At 43.0% G+C, this 8,072-nt stretch overlaps 1 non-coding gene across 1 annotated transcript; it reads right to left on the bottom strand.

Moving 5' to 3' along the window:
* Positions 1 to 7,644: 7,644 nt before the first annotated feature.
* LOC111526556 lies at positions 7,645 to 7,770 on the bottom strand. The gene has a single exon (XR_003309408.1). It is a non-coding gene; the product is annotated as a small nucleolar RNA SNORA25 (small nucleolar RNA).
* Between the last annotated feature and the right edge of the window lie 302 nt (positions 7,771 to 8,072).

Here is an 8,072-nt window from a genome sequence, read left to right on the forward strand (position 1 = left end):
GTCTAGATCAGGACCCTTTTTCTGGTAACAGGGTCTGACTTCTTGCATGTCCCTGTTCTGCCACTTAGTAGTTGCCTATTTGTTTTAATTTAACTCTCTGTGCCTTAATTTCCTCTTCTGTAAAATGGGGATAATAATAGTAGCTATTCCATTAGATTCTTGTGGGAAGCACATGAAGTCACATAAATGATAGTGAATGCCCTACCTCTTGGTTAATGTACGGCAAATATTCGCTGAATGAATGAATTGGTGGTTGGTTGGCTTAGCTTTGGGGCCAGTCTTGAACATTTTCAATTTATAGTAAGAAAGGTCTCTCACTATCCTTCCACAGCTATCCCCCATCCTCGTCACTTTCCTATGTGGCTGCTGCAGCAGAAACATTTATTTAATAGGAAACAGAACTACTCATTCTGCAAGAAGACTCTTTAAATTGCAGATGCCTGGGTGAGTTATTATATTTATATAAGTGGATTTTGTTTAACGTGCAGACAGTGATCTCTGATCTCTTTTTGATTTGTCAAACAAAGGTAGAGCGAACTTGGAGTCTATAGGTGGAAGAGCTAAAGCCACTAAGGGTGAGGAAAAAGCAACAGGAATAGATGGGAGACAACCAAGACACATTGTGACACATTTTGATGAGGGTGTCAATTTTAAAAGGAAGCAGTATTTTTATATAAGAAGGACCCCATTTTTGTTTTAGAGATAGGATCTCACTGTGTCACACAGGCTAGAGTCCAGTGGTGTCACCATAGCTCAGTGCAACCTTGAACTCCTGATCCTCCCACCTTGGCCTCCCAAAGTGCTAGGATTACAGGTGCGAGCAATGGCGTGGGCTGAGGGCCCCATTTTTGCAATGCCAAAATATTCTTTATAATAAGTAAGAAATAAGAACTCACAGGAAAGTAGATTCAGGACAAACAATAGAATCGAGATTCTGGTGTTTGTTTGTTTCTTTGTTGACTGGTCAAGTGCAGTAGTGAGAAGTGGGGAAAGAGTAGAACAAGGAGTTCAACCTGTAACTGAGCAATCACTTGAGATAACTCACTATCTTCATACAGGCAGAGATACTATTTTTTGTTAAACACGTTGAGTAATAATCACACACACATTGATTCTTAGGCTTCATCTGCTCACACCTGGTACACACCCATACAAATCCCTTCCTAGCTTTTTGTTTAATGCTGCTGAGTCAGCCCCACTGGATGAGAGAGAAGGGAGGAAGCTTAGTTTCACTTTGTGACCCATCCCCTCCCCCACGGCTTACCTCTAGGCAGATGTGGGAAGCCTGGAGAGGCTGGCATGGTTTCCAAGTTGGATGCCTCCTTTAAAAATGTCTGTTAATTCTGACTACAGGCTAGAGCTGTCAGTTTGGAACCCCTTTAGGTAGAAAGCCAAGCTTACAGTCATTCTATTATTGACCCTGTCTCATTTCCCGGTGACTTTTCACCGTGTACACAAAGCCTTCACCTTTTATGCCCTCTCCCAGGCTCTTGCCCAACGGTCTTGACTGTCTTTTTGTAAATCGATCGGTTAGCATATACTCTATTATTAGTTTAGTCTTATCATAATCACTGTAACAGCTGCTGTTAAAATTTACTTTCACAACAGACATTAGTGTAATCTGGCTCCTAGTGGCTCAAAAGTGTTTTCTTGCATTTGTGAGAAACCCAGTAGAAGTTACAAGCAGAGGGACTTGGAATGCTTCCTGGTAGAATGCCTGCACCAGATGGGAACCATACCCTGAACCGCCTTTGGAAAAGCAATCTATGCTCCATCCAGACTGTTTCTCATTCACACTAGCTCGTGGCCCCACCCACTATGCCGTCTTAAAAGGCAAGGCCTCTTCTATTTTGAAAACTTTCAACAACAAAAAATGTGGGTTAAGCAAAATTAAATACTGTAAGTTGTCTCACACTGCAAATTAACTTTAATAGGAAGACACAATTGAGTTTTTCTGGAATCTTTCAAAGTAGAGCATTCATTTTGAGTTAGGCCTAGTTTGCCCTCTAAAATCAGGTTCCCTTCTCTGCAAATTTTAAGTAGATGCTGCATTGAATTACTATTTCAAATAAGGTTGAGAAATAAGATTCTTTCAGCAAACACTTTTTTTGAGCGTTATACAAGTTTATTCCTATTTATACTTAGGTATATGGCACCTGCCATTTAGGATTCAGAATTTTTTTTTTTTTTTTTTGAGACAGAGTTTCGCTCTTGTTGCCCAGGCTGGAGTGCAATGGCACAATCTCGGCTCACCGCAACCTCTGCCTCCCGGGTTCAAGCCATTCTCCTGCCTCAGCCTCCGGAGTAGCTGGGATTACAGGCATGCGCTACCACACCTGTCTAATTTTGTATTTTTAGTACAGACTGGGTTTCTCTATGTTGTTCAGGCTTGGTTGCGAACTCCCAAGCTCAGGTGATCTGCTCACCTCGGCCTCCCATAGTGCTGTAGTGCTGGGATTACAGGTGTGAGCCACAGTGCCCGACCAGGAGTCAGAATCTTTATTAGATACATCTGTTTGCCATTAAAAATTTTAAAAAATATGTTATGTATTATTTCCCAACTAACATTCTTTGCATATAAGAATATTGATAGAGGAACTCTTTTTAAGGTGTTACCAGAAGTGATCAGAATAATATGAATCTTATATTACAAAAGATAGATTTGGAACACAAAATTTAACCTGAATAGTCTAGAAATGTTAAAATTAATACAATATATTTTGTATATTGACTTTACAGGGTGATTATAACATTGCAGAAGGCCACAGCTTGTCTTGGTTTCGATATAAATGCGTAGAATTTTCTTTTGTTAAAAAATAATTTCAACTTTTATTTTAGATTTAAGGGGTACATGTTCAGGTTTGTTATATTGGTATATTGTGTGATGCTGTCACCATAGTACCGAATAGGTAGTGAGCACAGTACCCAATAGTAGTTTTTCAGCCCTTGCCCCCTCCCTCCCTTCCTGCTCTAGTAGTCCCCAGTGTCTACAACGACATCTTTATGTCCATGAGTACCCAATGTTTAGCCCTCACTTATAAGCGAGAACATGTGATATTTCGTTTTCTGTTCCTGCGTTAATTTGCTTAGGATAATGGCCTCCAGCTGCATCCATGCTGCTGCAAAGAACATGATTTCATTCTTTTTTTTTGAGATGGAGTCTGGCTCTGTGGCTCAGGCTGGAGTGCAGTGGCCCGATCTCAGCTCACTGCAAGCTCCGCCTTCCGGGTTTACGCCATTCTCCTGCCTCAGCCTCCCGAGTAGCTGGGACTACAGGCGCCCGCCACCTCGCCTGGCTGGTTTTTTGTATTTTTTTTAGTAGAGACGGGGTTTCACCATGTTAGCCAGGATGGTCTCGATCTCCTGACCTAGTGATCCACCCGTCTCGGCCTCCCAAAGTGCTGGGATTACAGGCTTGAGCCACCGTGCCCGGCCCGATTTCATTCTTTTTTATGGCTGTGTCTTTTAGCAAATTATTTTTGAGTTCCTCCTAGTGTAGGGCTCCCTGCCATGCATAGTGCTGGCCTTAGGGGAAAGGAGTGATACAGCAGCAGACAACTAAACACAAGTCAGACTAAGGGATCCATTCTGACCATGGAACTGAAGGTGGATTTCAGAGAGGGGACGATGATTTTGCTGGGCCTTTAAGGATGAACAGACTGTACCTAGCAAAATAGAGAAGGGCATGGTTTCACTACCACTGCTGCATAATAAACAGCCCCAAAATTTAGTGGCAAAAAACAAACCATTTTATTACGCACACAGATTCTATGGGTCAGGAATTCAGAAAGGGTGCAACACGGAAAGCTTGTCTTTGGCCCGCCGTGTCTGGGTCCTTAACTAGAAAGACTTAAACGTGGGGGTGACCGCACAGATGGGAGGTGAAATTGTCTGAGAGCGTCTTCATTCACATGTCTGGTGGCTAATACTGGCTATTACTGTATGAGGGCTTAGTGGAGCTGTGGGTAGAAAAGCCTACCTATGGCCTCTCCACGGACCTTCCTCATAGCAGGTAACCTTGGGGTCGCCAGATTTCTAATTTGGCAGCTCAGGGATCCCAGAGTAAGTGTCCCTAGAGAACCAGGTGGAAGCTGCACAGTATCTTCTACACTAGTTTCAGAAACTCAACCGGGCACGGTGGCTCACACCTGTAATCTTAGTACTTTGGGAGGTCGAGGCAGGCAGATCACCTGAGATCAGGAGTTCGAGACCAGCCTGGCCAACATGGTGAAACTCCCATCTCTGCTAAAAAGACAAAAAATTAGCTGGGTGTGGTGGCACATGCCTGAAATCCCAGCTACTTGGGAGACTGAGGCAGGAGAATTGCTGGAACCTGGGAGGTGGAGGCTGCAGTGAGCCGAGATCGTGCCACTGTACTCCAGCCTGAGTGAGAGCAAGACTCTGTCTTGAAAAAAGAAAAGAAAGAAAGAAATTCAGTGGTATCACTTCCACAAGAGAGGCATCAATGTTGGCTCGCTCAGATTCAATAGGAAGTGATACAGACTACGGACTTCCACCTCTTGGTGGGAGGCATGTGACCATTTTAAAACCTGTCCTGAGTGTGCTGCTGCAGAAGGAAAACAGAGCTCATGGTGTTTCCATCCGGCCTGTAGTCTGATGCTGCTGGCATTGCAGGTGTGAAGGAGAGTGGCAAAGGTGGGGTTGGAAATGTAGACTGGAACCACCATGTGAAAAAAAGTCTTTACTGCTTTGCGGCAAGTACCATATCTGAAGCCACAAATCACAGAAGAAATAAAACTTTGTTTTTCTATGAGTCAATCTACTTTTCCTTTTGAGACATTCCTTCAGGGTGTGGGAACTTAATCTCACTCAGTTCTGGGTAATCTCTGCCATTCTGGGTTGCCTGAGTTCAGTCCTCCCTCATCTTTTCTCTTGACACTGTCTCTAGAGTGGCATGCGGGTGTATGTGACAGGGAGGAAGCTGGCTCTGGGCTAATTTCTGTCCAAGCTGGCACCTGCCCAGGTGTACCTGCACCTGTTTGATTCTAGGCTGTTGTTTCAAGCAGGTTGCAGCTGTGTTATTCCTGACGGCAGAGCTTCTTGAGGTCTAGTTCTATTTTAGCTAAAACTGTCCCCTTCACAGGGACACAGAGATAATCTCCTGTACCTCTCTGGAGCTGCAAGGAACAATGTAAGGTCATCTCAGTTCTTCTCTGTTCCCTATTGCACTTAAAATTTTTTTTAAACTTTTATTAGAGACGGAGTCTCACTCTGTCACCCAGGCTGGAGTGCAGTGGTGCAATCTTAGCTCACTGCAACCTCTGCCTCCCAGGTTCAAGCCATTCTCCTCTCTCAGCCTTGCAAGTAGTAGGGACTACAGGCACATGCCACCAGACCCAGCTATTTTTTGTATTTTTTGTATTTTTAGTATAGACGGGGATTCACCATGTTGGCCAGGCTGGTCTCAAACTCCTGACCTCAGGTGATCCACCCTCCTGGGCCTCCCAAAGTGCTGGGATTATAGGCATGAGCCACCATGTCTGGCCTCTGTTTTCAATTCTTTGAGTCTACTGTCTTAAACCAGGAGTGAAGTTGTTGAGTCATATTATAATTTTGTTTTACTTATTGAGGAACTGCCAAACTTTGTCTCAGGTCCTTAAAACACAAAGCTGACCCATATCCTTACTTGGTCAAGATTCATTTGTTCTTTTACTGTACTGTTGAATTTCATCTGCCAGGGTTTTATTTAGGATTTTCACACTCCTATCCATGAGTGAGACTGTCCTTGCCAGGCTTTGGTAAAAGAATTATGATTAGTCAGCTTCACAAGTTTCTATCTTCTCTATATATTTTATATTATAATATTATAGATTGTAGAAATGATCTATTTCTATAGTTTTAGAATATATAACACAAATATGAGTATTTTGAATTATAAACCTTCAATATCACTTTTAATGATTTTGTTTGCTTCTCCTTAAAATATTCTAAGTAATTTATAATTTATTTGTTTTTGAGACAGAGTCTCGCTCTGTCACCCAGGCTGGAGTGCAATGATGTGATCTCGGCTCACTGCAACCTCTGCCTCCCAGGTTCAAGCGATTCTCCTGCCTCAGCCTCCCAGGTAGCTGGGATTACAGGTGCCCGCCAACACGCCTGGCTAATTTTTTGTATCTTTAGTAGAGATAGGGTTTCACCACGTTGGCCAGGCTCGTCTCGAACTCCTGACCTCGTGATCTGCCCGCCTCAGCCTCCCAAAGTGCTGGGATTACAGGTATGAGCCACCACGCCCAGCCCTCTTTATAAACTTTTTAATAGCTCCTAAGTTTTCATTATTCCTTTTATTGTTATCTAGTTTTTCAACCAATTTTTCTTATTTTGTCTCTGTACTTTACTTGGAATAGTCTTTTAGTCCACCTTAACTTGTAGATAAGGTATTTTGTCCATTTATTTTATTTTTCTTGCCTAGGATTTGCTTTTCTGAACTGCTTTATTGGTTATAATTTTCCTACTTAAAATTCATCCATGCTCTGTGTACAATTCAATGACTTTTAGTAAACATACTGAGTTGTGCAAACATCACCACAATCCAGTTTTAGCACATTTCTGCCACTCTGAAAGATCCCTTATGCCTGTTTACAGTTAATCTTCATTCCTATCTTCAGCTTTAGACAAGCATTGGTTTGATTTCTGTATCATAAATTTGCTTTTTCTGGCTGGGTGTGGTGACACATACCTGTAATCCCAGCACTTTGGGAGACCGAGGTGGGTAGATCACTTGAGGCCAGGAGTTTGAAACCAGCCTGACCAACATGGCGAAACCCCGTCTCTACACAAAATACAAAAATTAGTTAGGTGTGGTGGCACGTGCCTGTAAATCCCAGCTACTCCGAGGCTGAAGGGACAAGAATCATTTGAACCTGGGAGGTGGAGATTGTGCGGAGCCAATATTGCACCGTTGCAGCCTGGCTGACAGACTGAGACGCTGGCTCAAAAGAAAAAAAGAAAAAAAAGAAAAAATACTAGCTTTTTCTGGATATTCATTGTAAATGGAATCCTGTTGTATCATGTGGTCTTTTGCATCTGGCTTTTTTTACTGGCCATAATGTTTCTGGGGCCCACCCGTGTTGTAGCATGTATTGTGTGCAGCAGGTAATACATTCTGACTTTTTAGATTTGCTCATCCACATCTTTCTAAGGGCTCTTTCCCTGGACTCACGTAGCTTCCTCCTAAGACTGTGGAAAGCAATACTTTGCAAAGGCTCGAGGGAACACTGCAGATCTCTGGAACTCTCTGTTGGTACAATTTCCTTATCTCTTGTACGTTGCTCCATAAATTGTGGATATTTTCTAAAATTTTTCTCTGTTCTGATGTAAAAACATTTCACAGCAGTGTTTTCTCTCTAAGATCTCAGGACAATGCTCCCTTCCCCTTAAGTTGCAGCGTCTTTCTTAGGGTATATGAAGTCTCTGTTCACTCCTCCGTGAAGCAGTGAGCTCTTTCAAGGCCTGGGATTGTCACTGGGCAGATATGTGGACTGTTCTCTCCCACTGTAGAGGAGGTGTGAGATGTCCCCCCTCAGACTGAGAGACAACTGGGTGGAGGCTGATCTGCACTCTCCCCAGAGCAATTTCTGGTGCCTAGTGGGTTCTCTTTTATCATTTTTTTTTTTTTTTCCTTTTTCTTATATCTCCTCAAGAAAACAGCACCATCGAATGCTATGGCATCCTATAGAGAACTTCCATCTTTGGTCACAGTGTTAAGAGCTCTTGGTTTCACAGCCTCACAAGCCCTCTTTGAAATTAACTATCTTTTATCATTAAAAAAATATATATTTTTTAAAGTTTTTTAGAGATGGGGGTCTAGCTATGTTGCCCAGGCTAGTCTTGTACTCCTGGCCTCAAACAGTCCTCCCACCCTGGCCTCTCAAAGTGCTGGGATTACAGGCATGAGCCACCACACCTGGCCCTTAGTGGGTTTTCTGAAAGAAGCAAAACTTTTTTCCTGTTTTCATTCTAGGATTTCCTGACTGCAAAACAGGTCCAAGAACCTGCCTAGACAAATGAAAGCTTCTGCAGAGGGCAGTGGACTCACAGAAGGCTGACTGCCT

The sequence above is a fragment of the Piliocolobus tephrosceles genome, chromosome 2 (genome assembly GCF_002776525.5).
Source record: "Piliocolobus tephrosceles isolate RC106 chromosome 2, ASM277652v3, whole genome shotgun sequence".
NCBI lineage: Eukaryota > Metazoa > Chordata > Mammalia > Primates > Cercopithecidae > Piliocolobus > Piliocolobus tephrosceles.